The sequence below is a fragment of the Oenanthe melanoleuca genome, chromosome 1A (assembly GCF_029582105.1).
Source record: "Oenanthe melanoleuca isolate GR-GAL-2019-014 chromosome 1A, OMel1.0, whole genome shotgun sequence".
Taxonomy (NCBI): Eukaryota; Metazoa; Chordata; class Aves; order Passeriformes; family Muscicapidae; genus Oenanthe; species Oenanthe melanoleuca.
The window spans coordinates 43521798-43543824 of record NC_079334.1 but is presented as its reverse complement, the minus strand read 5'-3'; the positions used below and the strand labels follow the sequence as shown (position 1 = coordinate 43543824).

Below are 22027 nucleotides of genomic sequence, written 5' to 3'. Positions count from 1 at the left end.
AGCATGGACTTGAGAATAGACTAGAATGGAAAAAGTGCCTCTGAAGAATAAAAATATTAACAATGGGAAAAGGAATACTCTACTGCAGAACATCATGTTAAAGGAATCCTGCTTTGAAAAAGTAACCCTGGGAATGCTGTGGGGCTATCCAGTTAAAAAACTGAAATTGACTCAGCAGTCACCATTACTAAAATAACTGAATCACTGCACCAGAGAATTTCCCCACCCAGGAAGGAAAATGTGAGCAAACCTGAAAAAATTAGATCAATGTGAATTTTGAATCTAGAATAAGCAGTCACACAAAGACAGTAAGTAGATAAGCATGCTAGGTAACTTGGGCATTCAGAGTTGACTGCAAGGTTTGTCTGACCAGATGAGAGTAACCATTTGAAAATGTGCCTGTATCCTGGAAATAAAATCAGGAACTTTATTGGTGCCCCTACCCACAGCAATGGGGTTGGCACTAGATGACCTTTAAGGTCTCTTCTAACCCAAGCCTTTCTATGTTTCTCTGATGAGTTTAGGCTTTAGTTGAGAAAGTGAAAATGTAAAATTTGCAAAATTGGCAAAGTGTCTTTGCTTTGATTTTGAAAGGCAGAAAGAAAGAATCCAGACTAGGAAATGAAAAGGAATATGCATAAAATAATCTCCCTTTATGCAAAGTCAGAAAGAGAAAAGCCTCTTAGGTTTTCCTGGATAACCTGTTAGGTCATATCTTAGCTTCTAATTATCTATGCAGAAGGAGATGTTAATTGAAGGAGGTTTCATTACCAAAGGAAAGAAAATAAAACTTCTAAATGTTGAAGTGTGATCTCTTTAAGATACTTCCTGTCAGTGTCCATTCCAGCAGTGAAGATACTGATTCTATTGCACAAGCTGCAGGCAGTCACAGTTGACTATAACTATAGTTTTGATCAGTGCTATTAGAGAAAGATATATTCAGACTAAAACAGATGCAAAGAAGGGCTGCCAAAGGGAAGATTAGGAGAGTGTGGTTTGTTTCATCTGACAAAACAAGGGCTAGAAGGAGGCAACCTGTTGCTGTTTAAAAATACTTCAAGAAGGAAAAAATAGTAGGCTAAGGGACAACACTTGCATAATACCAAAAGTGCTCAAACTTAAAAAGCCAATTTATTTGGAAGGTAAAAGGTGCTAAACTCCTGAGGAGCAAGGTTACCGAATGGCTACACAGAATTAAAAGAGCAAAAGACACTGATTTAATGTACATTTTAGAAATCCACCTCCTGAAGGGGGCTCTATAATGCATTGTGCTTACCAGTCTCCATGGCCAACTGAATCCCTTTAACCTCTGAGGCAGGTGAGAACTCATTAATCCCTCATATATAACAGAATCCATAGGAAATGTGGAAATGTCTAGCAGCTTCTCTTTAGTTCTAATAGACAAGGATTATGTTTTGTCTTTGATCCATTACTTATATTTCATTTATTTTGCTTTTCTTGCTGAGCTGGTAAAGGGAGCTGATACAGGCTGAAGTAATACAAGACACATGACAGGTGAAAGAAAAATCTGGTATGTGCTTAATATTTATTGGTCACATAAATTTTTCATCAGAGATTAAAATACTCATATTTTGCTGGGTCAACAGATAGTGCTGGTTTTCTTCCATTACAAGGTTGTTCTCAAAATGACAAGTATAATGTACAAACAATCTGTTGCAGGGGAGGATGTGTTAAGGCCTCCTCTTTCAGCTTAAGGACTGCACCCCAGACCAGCTGAGATACAAACCCATAGGCTTTTACAATCAACTACATAAGGCAAGACAGAAAATCCCCTTGTTTGTGTTTGTTCACCCTGTTGTTTAAACAGTGAGTCAAACTTTCAGACCTTGCAGAACTGTTCTGTTCGAAGGATAGTTTGCTGCTAGAAGTAAGATACATTCTTGGTGCAATCATACTCATTTATGAAGACAAGCATGCCAAATGCCTCTTCCTCAAACTCTGAAGGAACAAGATGAGTAGGCTCTTTCCTTGCTCTAGCTGCACATCACTGAGGTGTGAACTCAAGGAGTGCTGCCCCCCAGTTCCCCTGTACTTTGCTCAGCCTCCTCATTCCCATACCTGCAGTTGTGTCTGCCCCTGGTATGTGCCCATTAATTCCAATGTACCACCTGGTCCAATACTCTGCTGATGGCCTTCACTGTTTGCAGATAACTCATAATTTTTTTTTTTAAATTGTTCTTCAAGATTGAACAAGAACAATTCTATTACTTATTTTAATAAAGTTGGCAGTTTTCAGTAAGGGAACCATAAGCAATTTTCAATATACTGTAAAAATTAAACAAACACTGAAATCCTCTATTACTTATTTCCCTGGTAATGCATGTTTAATTTATGGAAACAATTCAATTTTGCTCTTTACTTATTATTTAATTTTATTTATTGGTTTCTCATATTAATTAACAGCTATTTCCTCATATAGTTGCAAGCATAGGAAGTACACAGGAACATTTTCGTATCTTTACCTTTCAGGCAGAAGCTGTAATATAACATTTTCACATAAAACCACAGAGACAAACTAGAAATATAACTAATACCTTTGAAGTGCAGTGCTGAGTTCAGCAAAGTTACGCTGTTAGCATTTAAAAGCTTGTTTTTCTTTTTAAAGACCTTGGAAACTGGAAAGGGAATGGATTTTGTTCTTACACGTAACCAAACCTAATTGACCTAATTGAATGATGTAATAACCATCAGACTAATACCACAGGGAAGTGGTCTTCTAGAACATCTCAAAATTTGAATAACAAATCCTCAAAAGTAACTCCTTAAAAATCTGGCGGGTGTCCAGGGCATCATTTCAAAAAAGCTGCTGTTCTATGCTTCCTCACTGGCTGCTCTGTGGAAACCAGAAATATGGTCCTGTCATGTAATTTGAATGTATTTTCAGGCAGGTGAGTCAGGCAGTCAGAAAACTTGTAACAGTGGGACAACATATATTGCTAAGAAAAAAGAAGCAGAAATGTTGGAGAGTTTACAAGCTGAGTAGGAAATGTTTATATCATCCTGCAAGGAGAGGTAGGTATTTCAGGTACTGTTTAATATGAGGAGTCAAAGGGCAAAATCATTGACACGGCTAAATCTGACTTCAAAGCATTTCTTTACAGAATCTACTAGGACATAAGCATGCCATAACTTCTAAACTTCAGCACTGTCCATTCCAAGCAGGTCTAAAGAATCTGGTTATGAATACAGCTGGAAAGACAATATTTCTATAGCAGAATAAGTTTTAAATAATTTGCACTAGATATGTCATAAATCATTGGGAAGAGCTGCAGATTAATAAGGAAAGCTTAGATGAGATTGTCAGGAAGCAAGTGTGCTCTGGACAACTGTTTATTGCGTGGGTTCATACATATATATACATAAATGGTTGTGTATACTGGAGATAGTAAAGAAAAAACCAAGACAAAATACTTCCAGCATGATGTTGTTTCTATATATTTTATGCCCAGTCTGTAGAGTGCATCTACTTCAGACTGTCTTTGAGAAATGGAAAGTTTTTCCTCATCCATTATGCAGGGCTTAGCATATTGCAGCTTCTTGGGTAAACATTACCCCTTTTCAAACCAATACATTTACAGTCGGTGCATCATAATTCCACTTAAAAGAAGCACTATTAAAAAAGAGATTGGTTTCCTGAACTGCATATATCCAGAGTGTGTTAGATCATGACTGTGGTATTACTGTCTTTTGTCAGTATGAGTTGCTCACTGGTATGAGGTGCTTTTCCTGTGGCACACCCAGAAAGCGGCATCATTACCACACATGGGAGCTTGGTCATCCTGTAAATGGCCCTGCTGGCATGGGACACTGCAGCTGCTGGACACAGACAGCAGCTGGGCATTCAACAGATACTCCTCCTCCACACTGGAGTTAATGAGGAAGAAGACTTAGTTCATTATTACCATTGAGGGCACAATGCCTTTGCTTTCCTCCTTCACAATTGCTCCTTGTAAAGAAGAAGCACTTGCAGCCAGGCCTCAGAAAACAATACTCCATGGTCACAATAGCTTACAGTCAGATCAAAGTCACTAAAAGCACTGGAAAGGACAAATTCTCTTAGGTCCCCAAAATGCCTGGTTTCCAGTTGGGCTTAGAATGCCAAAGCCTGAAGGTATTGTGAGAGACTAACAACAGTGTCAAGAGGTCCCTCTGCAGAAGGTTCTCATGGTAAGTTCCCCATTGCAAAAGCACTTTAGAGGTGTGGATTCTCCAGAAGAAATAAAATCCATCTGACAGCAGGTGCCTTGTTCTAGTAACCTTTGCTATGGAGAGCATCCCTGACAGACCAGGTATCAAGTGCCCAGGTGACATACAGGGGTTTGTGAAACAGGCACCTACTCTTAGCAGGAAGATGGTGCCAAGCCTTTTCCTTTCTGCCTGGGACTGTTCCTCAAAAGAAGATTCCCATGCCAGCCTTCTGTCCCAGAGAAACTACTGTTCAATGAGACAACAAAGTTTCCAAGCACTGGTTTGAGGGGTGTTGGATCAGGTTCTCTAATGTCTGTGGAAAGGAATGTGTTTCTTGAACAAGTCAAAGGATCAGCATGGGTGCTGCTCTGCAAACCCTACAAGCCACTTGTATGACTTTGGCTGTCACTGTGGGGTGACACGGTGATAAGCAGGCTGCTATTCCAAATGTATTTCTCTTATTATTTGGAAGGACACTCTGCTGCTGGCTGATGGTAAAACTTAATTGGTCCCAATGTGTGCCTGTGCTGCCATGCGTTTTCAGAGAAGTGCTATCTGTGATTCTGTGAAGGCACACCTGATGGTGGGGGCATGGGATATGTGCTGGCAGCCTCAAATCACTGCAGGGCACGAGAAAGTGTTCTGACTGGAACTGTGAAAGTCGTGTTCCTTGAGGAATATGGATTGTCTGGAAAACAGCTGAGTCTTTCTCTAGAGCCTGAAAGCATTAGGGATGCAGCCAGAGGCATTGTAAGGGAAAATAATGAAGGAATATGAAACTGCACAAAGCAGAGCCAAAGCCTTTTCAAAGTAGCAAAGAAAGCTTCTAATTAGGTGCTCAGAAGTATGTACTTTTTTATGACAGTTTCTGGACAGCTTTTGTTCCCTAGTAACCTAAAAAGAAATGAGAATAAAGAGCTTCTTCAGAAGGTAAGTCACCTTGTCAGACTGTATTTGTAAAAACAAACACACTGAATCTCACAAACCCTTTCTCCCACAACAGTAAACAACAGATTAGAAAATTATTGAATGCAGTTAATTTTCTAATCTGATGCAGACATGCTCAAATGACTTTATAGAGATATAGCATTGCAGCCTTCCTTCAGCTTAACAATAACTGCTACAACTAGTCTGTATTTTAGTGTTAACCTCTGGTCTGCAGTCTCTGCTGTGAAGGTCAACAAATCAGATCACAGAAGGCTCAATGTCAGTGTTTTACATCTTCATCCAGATATGTGTTAGAACTGTGCTGTGTCTCATCTCTAAGCCCATGTCTCTGTCGTTAATAAAACAAGGTGTTATGGTAGATGGTGGCAAGTAGTCAGCTGTGCACTCAGCTGCACCCAACCTTCCTCATCACGGTGAAGATGTCTAGGATCTCAAAGTTTTGCCCATCTTGCTTTATTCTCTTCTTGCTTTCAAGGTCTAGAACAACAGCTGTTGTGAACCCAGGTCTGGGTTTACTCCCTTAAGAACAAAAGGTATGATAGCATTTCTGTAGGAGTTCCAACCTGAGTACTGTTTCAAGATGTTCCCTTTTCCTTTCCCAAAATAGATTAATTTTTTTCTATGTCTTTGTTCCCCATTCTGAACAACCCATATCTTTTAGCTCTGCCTTGTGGAACTTGTCTGACTTCTGGCACCCTTCTAACCTCTAATGCTGTGATGTAAATTATTGTCTTTAAAGATCACATGCCTAATTTTGAAACCCAATGCTGATGTTATAAACAATTGTAAATGGTTTATAGAACAAGAACAACCTTTGTGCTCATCTTTTTCTCTGTTTATTTCTGGAAAAGAGTGGACTTGCCTAAGATAGCTCTCTTCATGTTAATGAAGAGAATTAATGAATTAATGAATTTCTGCCACAAAAGAAAAAAATTATAAAAGTGTTATAGAAAAAAAATAGCAATAGTTCAAAAATGTCAGTTACAGCATTTCTAAACCTTTAAGCAGAGCATAAAAGTTCCTTAGAACAGGAGATGATATAAAAAATGAGAAAATCAGTATTACGTAGCTAAAGCAACCAAAGATCATACATAGGTGGTGCCAAGGGATTGATTTTTATGGTAGAAGGTTCCTCTCTAATCAAAATAACAGAAAATAACTTCAGAACATAAAGGAAGTTTAGTAGAAAGAAACAAAGTTTGATGTCAAAGCTAATATGTACACTGTGTTTTTGAAGAGAAATGTAGATGACAGATGAATTTATTTCATTTGAAGGTACAGATTGAAACAGTAAGCCACAACTTCATCTGTGTATTGATTACAGATACTCATCTATAAATGCAAATTACTATTGAATGTGCTTAACGATTATTATTTAGCATATTTAAATATGTGAGTAAGCTCAGACTTAAAGCTGTTTCTCTGATCCATGGTAGCGGAAAATAGTGAGCATGTGTATGCACACACCCAGAAAAGAAGTGAATGTATCCACATCCAGTTTGAATTTCCCTGTAAAGAGTGCAGGCATTTTCATTACTGCATTTCAGGGACTGTATTAGATTCAAAAATCACAGAATCAGTTCCACAGATCCTTGCTTCTTGCTGTGGGCATCAGAGTCTGCCAGCTACATGCATGAGAGCCAGTGCCAGCCTACAGACCACCTTGCTCATCACCAGTTGGGACTTTCAGCACCAAGGAGTGACAAAACTTCAATGCTTTATGTTTAGGCTTCCACTCTGCCTTTATTATTAAAGTAATAAGAAAATCATAGACTAACCTGAGCCAGAAAGGCCCCAAGAGAACCATCAGGTTCAATGCTGAGCCCTGCACAGACAGCCCCAACGATCACACCATGTACCTGAGAGTGTTGTCCAAACTCTTCTTGAGCTCTGTCAGGCTGGTGCTGGATCACTTCCCTGGGAGCCTATTCCAGTGCCCAACAACCCTCTTGAGATACCTTTCCCTGATATCCAAGTTAATCCTTCATGCCATTCTCTCAGGTTCTATGGCTGATGACCAGAGAGAACAGATCACCACATGTCCTTCCTCTTCTCCTCATGATAAAGCAGTAGGCTGCTATGAGGCCTCTCCTATTCCCCTCTAGACTTCCCCATCTCTGTGACCCTTCTTTGGATGCTCTCTAATAACTTAATATATTTCTTATATTGTGGTGCCCAAAAGTGCACACAGTGCCTGAGCTGAGACTGCACTAGTACAGAGCAGAGTGGGACAATCCCCTCCCTCAACTGCTTTGCAATGAAAAAAAAGAAAAAAAAAAAACAGTTGGTATTAGTCAGTTTGAGTAAACCAGGAAAATCTTTTTTCACCACTCTTGGTGAATGATGGATTATCACACAGTCTGTGCTGTGTCACTTCAGCCATCTGATTTGAGGGCATATAGCTGGTAACTACACTAATTTGCCTCTGAAAGTTTTCAAAATGCTCAAACGAACTCCTGAGCTGAGGAAACTGCAGGACTCCTGCAGCAGTCAGCATCACAGCAAGCAGGGAAGCAGGTTCTGGCACCAGAAGAGGTGAGTGATTATCCTTTAAATGTGAGTTCTGCCTGAGCACTGTAGAAGGAGCAAGGGTATTTAGAGAATGAAAGACTGACAATCTTATAACACCAATTGGAAAAGGGCTCACTTCCAGTGAGAGGAAAGCGTGAACACCAGGGATCATACATCATAATTACAGGGTTTTGTGTATTTGACTGACACACAGCACAGAAACGGAAGATACCCAAACGTTGTGATAATTTCTGTGTGTGATAATAGCTCTTCCAGCAAAGTAAGGCAGAGAAGAGTAATTTCCAGTGTTCTTAGAAACTGTGTAACTTTCCTCTAGTTTGTGAAAGGAAAATGATACACTCTTGCCAGAAAAGAATGGAAAAATAATGCAGCTTGGGGAATGTGGTAAAGGGCAGAGGGTTAGGGGGGATCAAGCAGAAGAGGACAAAATAAAGCATTTGGTGCTGTACTGAGGAGTGCTATGCCAGTAAACCAGGAATTGGAAATGATTAAACAAAAGACAAAAACACAAGCAGAAGCTCATCTGCTAAAGACAGAACAGTAAAACTAAATAGATATACTTGCTGTTTATGTATCAGTGCAATTTTCTATTAGGAATGAGGGGATAAAAGAAAAGTATTCCATCTGTTTATGTTGGTGCTCCCACTGCACAGGAAACAGAACTTTTTCAAATTTACTGCACCTCAAGTTAAATTCAAAAGCATATGGAAATTATTTCTAGCACTATGTCACCTGATAGCATTTGGAAAATCTCAGCATTTTAAAATCTTAAAATTCCTTTACTTTGTTAAGTGTGTGTAATTACATTTCTTGTGATGCACAAATGTGTTTTGTTTAATTAATTTCTTATGTTCCCTAATTATCATTTTCAGCAATTTTTTTCTGAGTAATTTCGAGTATTTGATTCATCTGGGGCAGATCTTTTGAATCCTTTAAGGTGCCAGTTCATACCTAAAGGTCCATGCAACTAGAACATTCCCATGGGATCTCAGCTGCTCTTCTTGATTTCAAAAGGGCTACTGGTTGGCTGTTCATCAATCACATCTTTAAACACCATTTTGTGCCTGAACTATGACAGACCCTAGGAATTATTAACTAATCTCAGTGCCATTTAAAGCTGAGAATACTTGCACAACACACGACACTACTCACTGTAACTGGGGGGGATGGGCTGCACAAGGGTTGCTTTTCCTCTGCCCTGGGTGTATTTCCAGTGTGAATTGTACATTTCCAGTGTCAGAAATCAGTTTTTCTTTGGTATTTTGGGCAATCATAAATAAAACCATGAAGAGTGAAACCTTTCATTTGAAGTAATTATAGTTTTCGGGACCTTTAAAAATACATTTTTATCCTGATATGGTGACCAATACAAGGCAATCTTAGAAATATGTTTGATTATGCAGAAAAAAAAAAAAGTGATTGTTCATGGCTGTCTGCTTCAGAAGGCTACAAGGACATGACATCCCTCTGCTGTAAAACTAGTTAATTTATCCAGAGATTTTCTCACTGCTAAAGAAATCCAAATGTAAGCCATTAGGGCAATGGTGTGTTTGTAATTTAAAACTAATTTCATCCTCAGAAGGTACAGAAGATTTAAAGAAAATGTGTATCCTAAGCAAGGAGACTAAAGCCCTTTGGGTATTTTTGAAGTTCAAGACTAAAGGATAACTTCAAAAGGACTTAATTGATAAATTTTTTCACAAAGATTTCCCTCTCGGTCTCAGTTTCCCAGGCAAAACCTTACCTGTTTTCTAAGGCATGTTATAAAAATTTATATTCATGTATTGGAAAGAGGAGCAACCCTTATTTTATCACCAACTTCACTCTTTTTCTCTGTCATCATAAAATACTTAAATACATGCTTAGTTTTCGTGAGTGTGCGTAAAAATCATGAAGTTCATTCACATTATGGATATGCACAATAAAGTAATGCATTAATACTTGGTGGATAGGAGTGAGGTTTCACTGAACAAGAGTTATAGCTCTAATAGCTATTATTAGGCCTTTCCAGAATCTTGGCATTTCTTCCTAGATAATTTCCATAATGGAAAAAACTCCACTGAAGACAAAGTCTCTTAACATGTGAGACACTGCTGAAGGATGAAACAGGTTAAATCATAACATCAAGCTCGTCTTTAGGCTCCTGCTTTTGAAAATGCTTAGTATACAACACTTTAGATGTCCTTGGACAAATTGTCTGCTGTCTGTAGACTTTTGATCTTTGTGGAGTAGTTTTTCAAGAACACTGAACCTTGAGTTATGCTTCTGAGAGATTTTTAACTGTCTCAGCCAACCTCTTCTAATGGAAAAATGTGAAGTCTAATTATACATACAAAAGTGTTTGGTGTTTGCAGACAGTTTAATCCACTGTGTGTGAAGGACTTCCTTCCTTTATTTACATATCAGATAAAACACTGGTCCTGTTGAAATTAATATCAAATTTCCATTGACTTTAGCCATTTCACTATGTTGAATACAGCTGTCAAAACCAGATGTAGTTTCTGTAATATGACAGTGATAATATGAAATACAAATTTTATAATCCTTTCTCTCTCTCGCTTCTGAAAAGTTCCAACGGTCCTTTGTATCCCTTGAGATCACCTCCTGAGCAAGGAAAAAGTACTGTTGTCTGCATATGATGGTATCTGCAAATGTTTTCAAAAGTTCATCTCTCCATTTTAATGAAAATTTGATCTTTTAAGCATTCTCAGAGCACATCCACCTGATCAATTAAACTTGACACAAAACCAAGCTGATGGTACTATCTTCCTGCAATTAGAATTGTTCAGGGTGTTTGATATATGCTTAACCCTTTTTCAAGCCTTTGCTAACTAGCAGCTAAGAAATTGAGTATTTCAAAATGAAATGGTGTTTTCATATCTCCTTCTGAAGGTATTTCATTTTCCATGGAATTATTAAATGCTCATAGGCACAAGAGAGAATGCTCTAATCATTAGTCATGGTATAATCTAGACACTCCAGCTATTGGCAACAACAAATGCCACTTAAAAATCTAGCAACAGCAACAACAAAAAAGATACCCCCCCTTCCCACCTAGAAAAGCAGCAAAATATGTGTAGACATAGGGTTAAAACACAAGTTTTCCCCTACACAGTCAAATATATCAATTGCACTTTTCTTGCGTGTGATGGATTTTATGTGTGCAATCTTCCTTCCTCAGTGTTTAACTATCCTGTAAGAGTGGATTGCAAACTCTATCTTCATCCTCAGATGTTTTGCAAAGTTTGTGCCCTTAGAAATTGAAGTTCATTGGGCAAAAGAAATAATTTAGCCCAGAGTTCCTGGTTTCTTTATCAGCACTCTAATGATCAAGCTAATGAAAGATGAGGCAGGTGACAGCACTGACAGTTCATCCTCACCACCTACTTCTCAAAGTGAAGGATCACGTCCTTTTTTTTTCACTCAAGCACCTGATTCCTGAAGGAAGTTTCCACCCTGTGAATCCCTGGCAGTATTTGCCACCACCTTTGAATATCTAAAGTCCTAAATAGGCAGGATTCAAACCATTGCATTTCCATGAGGCTGTTTCCAACTGGCCCTTTGCTTAGCCTGCTAGCCTTCTGGGGTTCCAGGAGAACTCTGATTTCTTGTAAGGGAAACCTAGGTGATAGCTTATGAATCAGACATGGAAGTACCTAACTCTAGTCACAAATTGTTTTTTGAGAGAATAGCTCTTTAAGTCCTAAATTATTTTTTAATTGTTGACAGCCCATCACAACACTTCTGTGCAATGTCTTTCCTGTACAACCCTCTGACTACTCTAGTTCTCAACATATCTTACATCAAAACACATCCTTTGCCTAGTGCTCTGTGAAAGCTGATTTGTTACTCTTACCAAGAAGTGCAGCTTTTAACATTAGACAATATCACTTAAGCTTTTGATCTTGTCTTTGGTCTCTTTTCTGCTTAGAAATATTCTCATTTTATGCTTCTGTAATATACAAATACTAGATTCTGGAGAGTATTAGTCCAGCAGTTAAGTGCATTTACTTCACTACTATGGTATCAAAAAAATCCTCCAAATGAAATATGAAGTGCCTATAAACAAACTAGATTAAAATTAATCTCAAAAGTTAATCAGTGTTTGATTGGGGGCCCCCAGAATTTACTGAATATGGTTAGTCTAAATTTTATTGACTTTCAATACATTCAGTGGAGTATATCTCACCCTTTTACTTTGTGCGGAGTACTTTGCAGGCTACACCATGCTCCATTCACCATTGTACGACCTCAAGTGGAACAGTGGAACAGTGGGACAGTGGGATAACTCATGTCAAAATCACATGGATGGCATTCAGCTGAGTACATGCAGACTCTTACAATGTAGACATTTACAGCTAAATGAGACACTCACTGGTCCTGTTACAGTCAAAGGAAAGAAACAGGCATTTCTAGGATGCAACTTGGCTTATTCTAATGTAGACATCTAAAATAGGTTAGATGAATCATACACTAAAAGTGCCTATTTCTGGTTCCCTTTATGCTCAGTGGAGAGAGTGACTAGCTCAGATGCAGACATTCACATAGTAGACATCTAAAGTTAGGTGAGATGAACAACCAAAGATGTCTTTCCACACCACTTTTAAATGTCTGCTTTAGGAAAAAAAAGTCAAAGAATTCCTTTCAGCTAACACTAGCCTTTTCCAATGTATCAGATCTCTGAGTATTTTATTTGTAACTTCTTCCTAAAAACACTTTTCAACATCCAGATCACAACTGATACCCATCACAGACAAGTTTTTGATAGATTTTTTTCCCTTTGTCACAATACTGCAATACTGTGATTGTGAATCAATTTTGTGTCTCAGATAAATGTGTTGTGTACCTGATCAGTGCTTCCTTTAACAGATCAATATAGAAGAAAGCAGGAGATGATAGCTAAGTAAAGCAAGGTTGGTAATCAAGGAATGTGAAGACTAAGACTGTTTGGAACCACCCATCCATGGATATAATTGCAGCAGACAAAGTGAGAAGAAAGGTTAGGAAAAGTAATATGATGACTACAGAAAAGATGCAAGGCAGCAGAGAACTCTGAAAGCTAATATTCCTTCAGCCTTAAGAACTTCTGCTTATCATAATGGCTACTGTTGTCTATGCCACCAAGCTCTCCTGCTTCGTTTTGCTTGGTGCCACCATCCTACTGTCAGTAAGGTAGCAGTCATCCAGACTAGCAGATGCCATCACCAGTAGCTCCTGGCTGTACAAACCTTTGCATTTACTTGTTTACTAAGAGTTATGCCACAATTTGGAAAGATCTACTTTGTGCTATTGAATGTGTATATCTGTTTATCTATGCAATATAAAAAAAATTACAGATCTAAAATTCTCAAGGGAATCACAATGGTGTAATCACCTGCAACACTTCAGCCTCATCATAAATCAGTAGGAGCTGTTTATTATCTCACTATAGAGTATGCCTTCCCTGCAACAGTAAAATCTCTTCCTTTACACGGGTTTTGTGGTCTAATTTCTACCAAGTTGTTTGCCACAGCCCACTGTTTGTGCTTATAAATATTGTATGCTGGCCCTCCAAATACTAACCAGATCTTTGATCCTACATTTTAAGAAAGGTAAACTTTCAACTCAAATCTTTCTCCTCAAGTATCCTGCAGTTCTGTAGTTCCCCTCCTGAAGGTTTGGGTCACCTTGTTGCTTGTGGAATCTGTCAGGGATCCAAACAGACATACAATTTCTCAGACAGTTTTCTCTCTGCATTTTATACCTATATTTTCACGAAGCCAGGCTATATGATCTCCTGATGGAACACAGTACCACAGAAGAAAAGTCAGGCAATATCCTAGCATTTTAAGGCAATCTGTGTATACACTGATGCACATTTACTAAGACTAGTGTTTTTGCAGTTAAATAAATCAGCTGGAAACATGGGAGTTGTACAGCAAAAAACAAACAAAAAAAAACCCCAAAAAACCAGTTAGCAAACAAATGAAAGTAACGAACATTGGAACACTTCTCTCTCTATAAAATCTTTTTTCTTCACTCTTTTTTTCTTCACAGTCATCTAATCTTCTTTGCATATTCTGGTCTCAAGCATTAATATCCTGGCCTCAGATTGATAGGAGTTTGAATATCTCCAAAGTCTGAAGCAGTAATGTTTGACTTATTGTTTAACCCTTGGATATTTATATTCACGTGCCATATAATTTACAGAATCTCTTATTCATTTCAAGTGCTGCTTTCAGAAGGTCAGATGCTCAGATTTAACTTGCCAGTGTCGTAATGTGGTTTCTGCAGAGATGCAGGGTAAGGGCTATTTGTTCATCTTAGCATTGTGGTTTGCACTATTAAGTTATCACCGTGGAGTTCACCTTGAGAGCTGTTCCCTGAAATGTAAAATGGTTAACCACTGCAGAAGTTGCCACCTTGCAAGGCACAAAAGGCTATTCCTACAGCGGCTGATCCAAAGGCAAATTCAGCAGCAGCAGTTAATCACATTTACCACGTGTTAAAGGTATCGTTGGGTTAATTTTGAGCAATACTGAGCACAGCCCACAGAAGGCTCAAAATTACATTGAAATAATTTCTGATGTCGTGCATTAAATGAACTGACGGGAAAGAGAAGGAGAGCTGTGGGACAGGTGCGCTCAGCAGAAAGGTTTACTTGGAATAAGCCCCGTTCCCGGCTATTCTGTCCAAATGGTGTCACGCAGAGTTTCCCTTCCAGTGATCGCATCCAAGCGCCCGCCTTCCTGAACTTGTGAACTGTAAATTTAACGAGTTCAACAGGACAATTCTCGAGTGTAAAATAATATCCTTGTCTCCAATTTGGGAACTCGCTGAAACCATCTATTTAGAGGGGCACTGCCGGGCTAAAATAATGCGGCTATTTAAAACACCGGCCTGGCCGGGGCGGCAGCTCGGGGGGTGCCGCGGGGAGCGCTCGGCTGTCCCCGGCCGGGGAGGGCACAGGCGGGGCCGGGGCCTGCCGGGCACGGCCGCTGCTGGGGCGGCTCAGGGCCGGCTCGGTACAATGGCGATCCCACCCGCTGTAACCGCGGCGGCGGAGGCAGGGAGCGAAACGGGGAGCGAGGAAGGGATGCTCAAGATGGAAGCGCCCCGCGCCCCCTCAGGTGCGAGGGACCCGCGCCCCGCCCCGGCCCCCGCGCCGCGCGCGCGCCCACCCCGGCGCGGCTCGCGCAGACGCGCGCGCCTTCCCCGCCCCCCCGCGGGAGCGCGCCTTGCCCGCGGCGCGGCGGGGGCGGTGGTGGCGGTGAGGGGAGGGGATAGCGCGGGAGCGCGCCCGCCGCGGCTCTTCTCGCCGGGCTGCCGAACGGGCAGGAGCGGCGGGAGCAGGAGCGCCAGTACCGCCCTGACCCTCTTCTCCCCGGGCGGAGGAGCCGCAGCTTCCCGTGAGTACCGACCTGGCCGTCTCTGTCACCGCGCCGCGCATCACGCCGAGGGAGCTGCCGCGCCCGCCGTGGCGCCGGTGCCACATCCCGCCGGTGCCACATCCCGCCGGTGCCACATCCCGCCGCACCGCCGGTGCCACATCCATCCCCCTGCAGCGCCGCCTCGACGGCGAGGAGCCGCCCGTCCTCTGTGGGTACCGGGGCTCCTCCGAGGGGGCGGGCGAGGAGGAGCCGCTGAGCCGCCCGGTGCCGCGGCGGCCGCTGCGGGGCTTTGTTGCTGCGGGGCCGGTGCAGCTCCCGGCAGGCGGCTCGGGGCCGGTGCAGCTCCCGGCGGGCGGCTCGGGGCCGGTGCAGCTCCCGGCGGGCGGCTCGGGGCCGGTGCGGCTCCCGGGCGGGCGGCTCGGGGCCGGTGCAGCTCCCGGCGGGCGGAGACGCTCCGCGGCTGCGGCGCGCCCACATCCCCGGGCGGGCTCGGTCGCCATTTCGTGCGCTGCCCGGCGGGGGCGAGGGCCGGGCGTGTGCGGAGAAGGAGCTGTCGGTGCTGAACTGCCGCGCTCCGCGCTTCGGCTATTGCGCCTTTATTTATCGCCCGCACTTCTTTTTTTTCCTTTCCCCCTCCTCAGAGTTGCGATATTACTTTGGTATAAAATTGCTACAATGTGTCTGAATTGCGGGCTTTTCGTGTTTTCGCTATTTTGGCTTCTTGATGGCGATTAATGCTGAATATCGTGGTGTAGACTGTGCAGCGAGTGCACTTGTCTCTTTGGTTACAAACTAATAATTAACCAAACCTTCAGCTGTCGCTGAGGTCTTCAGCATAGATGTGTTAGTTTTGAAGTCTGAAATCTGTTTAAACCAAGGCTTTGGAGTCTAAGTGTAAACAGTATCTGATTAATAATGCCAAGCTGTTTAAATATTTAAGATCATAGTGTGCTTCAGCCCAGTCAATAAGGCTGTTCCATATTGACAAGTACTCTGTGAAAGGAATGCTATTGCTTCACTCCCTGTGTAGTTGGATAAAACAATGGAAAATGTGATATATAGCTCTACAGTGTTCTTTTATCCATAAAGGTTCAGCTTTTGTGTGTTTATTAGAAAAACCTCCTACTGAGTGAAAAAGCCAGTATTAAACACCTGGGTTTCTTTTTTCGAATTTTCCCTGTCTTTATGCATTTCTTTCTCTGTGTCTGATTTTGATTCTTAATTAAGTATATTGTGGAAAAGGTAGATGAAACCTGAAAACTTTATTGTACCTATTAAGTGCACTATTATAATTTCAACATCTTCCATAATTTAATGTAATAGATGTGATAATTTATGGATAGTAGTTATATGGATCTGTACATAAAACAAGTCACTGTAAGACATCAGAAAGCATCTGGACTGTCTTTTGAATATGAGAGCAGCCTATATGCCAAGAGCCTCATCTTGCTGCTGTTCTTTGGCGAAAGATATCAGTTGGAAAGAGGAGGATAGTTTAGTGTTACATAGCTCAAAGGACTGAGAAAGCAGAAACTGACTTGCAGGTGCAGCATCTTTTTAATATTTGTTTAACATGTTTGATGTTATCTTTTCTGTGAATATACCTCAAGCATTTGTTTACTTTTGAATAGAAATTGCAGTGCAAGTGACCAGAGCTGCTAAAGAGTGTGATGCTGAAGTCAGTGAAAGTTGCTTATTTAAATTTCAAAGTACTTTGAAATTCTCTTGGGTGTCTAAAATTAGCTGTCAGACTATATCAGTACAGAACTGGGAAAGTGTTACATTCTGAGAATATTGAATGCAGAGAAGCAAATCCAGAAAGCTGCTTGGTGGTGACAGAACTTGGAATCCACTGAATGAATTCACATTCTGGGTTGTGCAAAGGCAGTGTAACTAAAGGCAAACTGTACAGCTGTGTGACCACATCGGATGGTGGAGTAGTGTATACCAGCTAAGGATGGAACTAAAACCTTCTTCACAAGTCACAGGTAAATCCACAATTAATCATACTCATATTAGTATCTTAGTTCTGTCATTAGTATTACTGGCCACAGTAGAATTACTCAAAGGTAATAATGTTCAAGGTGAATGAGATCACCAGAATCTGAGCCTTAGATACTGTTCCTTATCTTCTTGAAGAAAACATATTATTTATCACATATACCACAGCTTGTTTGACATAAAGGACTTTAATAAGAAAATTTGGCTATTTTAAATGGTCTTTATTTTAAGAACATGAAATAACAAATCCAGTGATGCATACCAAGACCTCCTGCTAGCTTGTTGCACTCTGGTGTTTCTCTCTAGTGCTCAAAAAGGTGATAGCAGAAGCTTTAGTAACCAAGTTAAGACTTTCTTGGGGGCTAATGAGGTGTCTCTCTTATTGTCAGATGTTATTATTTTGAGGATTCTGATTTCAAGTCAGGAAACGGTGATGCATGTTGCCCATTCTTCCTGATTTAGCGAAAGGACCGCCATGGTATCTGGGCATAAAAAATTGAATACACAAAGGGTTTGGCATTTTTTTTAACAGATTGTTGCACAGCTCAAATAGCTCAATCAGCCTAAAAATTAAATCTGTTTTACCTGCACCTGTGAAATTGCTGTTGTTCTGTAGTTTTATTAATCAGTCTCAAATCACCTTGAATTGTGAATACTTCAATTATATTGAAATGGTACAGTGAAATTGTGCTATTCAGTTTTACCAGGACTTGTTCATTTTTTCATGTTTTATGAACAGAGTTGGTAACATGGGAAGTCATACAGAGGAAAGTATATCTTGGTAATGCAAGCTGAGGGAATAATGTAGGAGGTAGTGTACTGGGCAATATGCAATGAATTTGATTTTGCCTTCCTGAGTGGGCTGATAGTATTTAAAAAATTCCATTATGCTTTCTCTGCAGTGATAATTTGTTGCATTTTAAATTGGTAAGTGTGTGTATTGCCTGTTCAGTTTAGTATTAACAACGTTGCAACTTCTGCATTTATGAATACTGTCTCATAAATGCAATATTAAGGGAATTTGTAAGGAGTTAATCGCTAATAATAAGATTAACATGATGCACCGCACGTTTTGTCCTGCAGTTTGTTAACCAGGAAAGGATAGTTGCAAGCTAGCTATATTGCTTTCTTCTGAGCTACTGGAGGCTGGCTGAGCGTTCAGTTATTTACCTCAATAGAAAACTGAAAGGGAAAAAGTGAACAAAGGAGGTCTGTTTTGCCTGTCCCACTTGCTGGGCTGTTGTCTTTGCCCTTTTCAGTGAAGGAGGGGGTAGAGCTGGGTCAGAGTTGAAGAACAGTGAAAAGGAATTCAAGTCTTATGTTGAAATGGGAATGATAGCTTAGTTTGAGTGCCGAACACATTTGCTTGATTTGATTTTTTTTCTGTCTGCGGGAGCTTTAACTGACAGATGGTGATGGACTGCCATATAGACTGCTAGAAGGTACAGCTAGATATGTGTTCAGAGCCTGATTAGACACTCAGTAAACAAGTGCATATCTGATGAGACTTTTAATACTGGAGATACTGATGCTAGACACTGTGTGACACACTAGACATTTGATTGTGTGAATTAAGGGCAGACCCCTGCAGCTGGCATACATTCAGGCTTACTTGTCTAGCCTAATTGCATTGCAAATACTCCACTGGATTGATCTTTAGCTTCTCCCTTCTAGTAAATGTTGAATAAGTACAAAAATGTTCTTCTGGATCCTCTATTAACTGTTGTTAAGAAGCTTTCAGTTTGGGTTTTTTTTTGGTTTGCTGTATGAATTGGGATGTATCTTAGTATTCATTTTGTGAATACACTGTTTTCCTACACTGTTTTGGTTTTGAAATGGCTCAATTCATAAAGTGATTACAGCTTTCCCCTTGTTAACTTTTCAGTATGGAAGCATAACAGCTTGAATTATAAAATGTTTCTGTAAGAGCTCACAGTACCCCCATTCTCCTTTAAGCAGCTAAACTTTATATAAAAAAGCAGCATTTGATGCAGAGCATCTCAGATGCATAAAAATAGCCAAGAAAGGAAAAAAAGGCTAGTTCAAGTTATGAGGATGTGATAACTTTAAAAACCAGCCTCATTAGAAAGGAACTAGCTGTCTAAATTGTCAGCTACATCAGACAGAATTGGTACAGATGTTGTCTCTCTAAATTCTGTAAATACTCATGTAAGACTGCTGAATTTGGATGCATCCCAGTGGGAATTGACTTGCCCTTATACTTTGTTTGCATCACTAGGTATACATGACCTTTTAATTTCCTTTGGTTTAAAGTATGTAATTGTTACTGTTCAACGGCTTGTTTGAGGAAAAAAAAAAGCTGATCCATAACTTCCCCCTTGTATGACTTAGTCTTTAGCCACTAATTAGGTTTTTCCAGAGAGCTAACTATAAGAGCCAGCCAAAATATTAACATACCATTTTCCTTTAGACTGTTACCTAAGTGAGGACATGACAGTGTTTATACACAAGTACAGATTGTTTTTTTCTGATGCATTTGTCCATTGTGATTCTGAGGGTTCATGTAAAGGACTGCCTTTTCAATGTCACAATACTGTAGGGCTCTGTGTGTTTGCAAAGGTGGTGTGTAATCAGCGAGTGCAGAAGTCAGCCTTTGTACCAGATTTGGAGTCAGGAAACAGTTCTGCTGGTGGAGAACAATTCCATGGAGTTAACTGACCAGAGCACAGGTGCTGGCCAGGGGAAGGCTTCCCCACTGAGTGTTGTAGCATGGATAGGGTAGTAGAAATCAACAAAATTCAAAAGAAGAGAAAAAACAAATCTTGAGACGGTGTTTCAAGAATGTTTAAGAGTTAATCGGCGTTCATCAATAGGCTTGTGCACAAGCTACTCTTTTTAAAAAGATTGATGGCTCTCTTCCCTGTTTCTCCAGTGTTTAGAAGGACTAAAAAGTAGGATTTCCTACCCTCCTGCTCTCCATATCTCTGAGACAATGCAGGAGGTGCTTGATGTGCATTCCCCCTTAGAATTTTCAAGTAGCAGGAAGAGGAAAGCTTGGCCACAGCTCTTCTTTGGGAGCAATGAACAGGTTTGGTGACTTGGTTACTGCTGCTTTGTGTAAGCTGGCATCTGTGGGTCCCTCCACCCAGCCCCACCACCAACTGTAGACCAGTGCTGTGGTCTCTGGACAAACTAAATATATAATAGAAAGTTAAATCCTCTTGTTTTGGTGCTCTTTTGAAATGGAAGTAATTTTTAAATTGTGAGCTCAGCTGAATTCAGTGTATTTTGTTGCATTTGTTACATGGCAACAAAAAATCAAAACCCTGTTTTCCCATTGGCTGGGATGAGATGTTGATAGGTTGTGCTAGCCATTTTCATCTCTTCTGACTAATTCCTAATTCCTACTGAAGCTCAGAAAAGCAAGATATATTCCTTTTCCTTTCCCATCCTTTCCAAATTGTACAGGATTTCAGTAAGTTTACAAGAGAGCACTCCTCATTAAAAGAGAAGAGAACAAAAATGGAGTTTTTGCATGCAATGCTGAATACACTGAAGCCTCTAGGATTCTCGAGTCTTGGAACTGTAAGTTTTGTGTTCTGGTCCAGTTGCTGTGAAGAGATGAGTCCTTTCCACGGAGGAAGGTTTTTTACAATGAGAACAATCAGCTATTGGAATAATCTCTCCAGGCAAGTGGTTGATTCTCCAGCACTGGACACTTTTAAGATGTGTCTGGACAGACTATTGGGACATCTTGTCTAGACTGTGCTTTTGCCAAGAAAAGCTGAACCAGAGGTCATGGAGATCCTTTTACAACGTGGTGTTTCTATGGTTCTGTGCTATGTTCTTGAGGCTCTTACAATCCACAGTCTTCAAAGCTTCTTTCTGATGCAGGTGTCATTATTATTCACTTGACCTAGGTTTGGTTAGGACATAGAGGCAGACAAGAGTTATCACTATTCCTGCAACTCAGTCTAAGGGTGTTTGGGACAACTTTGGGCTTGTGAAGGAACTCATCATTCATATTGGAGCTGTATGTACCTTATGCATAGTTTGGTTTTTGCCTACTGGAGTGATTGTGTCTTTATAGAAGACACAATCTGTACAGTGCAGCTCTAACACCTGTAATGTGAAAATAGTCTTTCAAATATCCCTGTTTTCCCTCAGAAGTATTTAATGTATTTATGTACCTTGGAGTCTAGTAGCCAATATTTCAATGTATTATGAGGTGTACCATCTTTCCCAGACAACACCAAACTTATAATCTCAATGTAAATTGAAAATTCAGGTTTCTGGTTTTCTGCTTTTCATAGTTAGAGTAATTTAAAAATTATACCTAAACTCGATTCTAGACGGGGACAAAACAAGGAATATCTTAACTTATATGTGAGCTATTTCTGGATGATAGAGTTGAAATGTAAGCACTTGCATAACTGGAAAGCAAGCCAGTCCAAGGTGACTAAAAGCTAAGTATCTATTAGACCTTGTAGGTGGTAGTTGTATAAAGAGCATTTTTAACTGAAAAAGAGATAGAAGTGTAGGAACATATAAACAGAAGAGTGTGACCACCAGAGGGCAGACACAGTGTTTAAGGACTCCAACCCCAAATCCTTAGAAAGGAGTCTATGCCTTTAAAAATGGAGTGAGATAATGACTGAATAAATAACACAGTAAAAATGCACAAAATTTCATACACTGAAAGAAATATAATACTCTTTAGTGTTTAAGATGAAAGTAAATACATCTGCTTAGGACTCACCTGAGGTTTTGTATTTCTACAGTGGCAGTCAGAGTAGTTAATCAGATCATGCAGTTGACCTGTAAATAATGAGTTCTTAAACTTAACTCATTTGCCTTGAGTCCAGTAATTTTAATTAGACATGTTTTTCATTTGAAAATGAAAAGTACACTCCTTTCTCAATGGTTTCTCCCTTGTAGTTAAAAGAAAAAAGAATCACTCTGAATTAAATTTCATGTTTTCCCAGATATACCCCAGGATTTGCATA

The 22027-nt window shown here is 40.3% G+C and overlaps 1 protein-coding gene across 25 annotated transcripts in view; it reads left to right on the top strand.

The window, feature by feature from the left end:
• The first annotated feature begins 14933 nt into the window (after window positions 1-14933).
• Window positions 14934-22027, top strand: part of NRCAM (neuronal cell adhesion molecule) — a 138448-nt gene continuing 131354 nt past the window's right edge. For 6 of the 25 annotated variants that reach the window (XM_056482369.1, XM_056482373.1, XM_056482371.1 and 3 more), the window contains exon 1: window positions 14936-15077. The gene's annotated coding sequence lies outside the window, so the exon portion shown is untranslated. Of the gene's footprint in view, window positions 15268-22027 lie in introns of all 25 variants that reach the window. The other 19 variants (XM_056482382.1, XM_056482383.1, XM_056482377.1 and 16 more) reach the window with 6 other exon arrangements.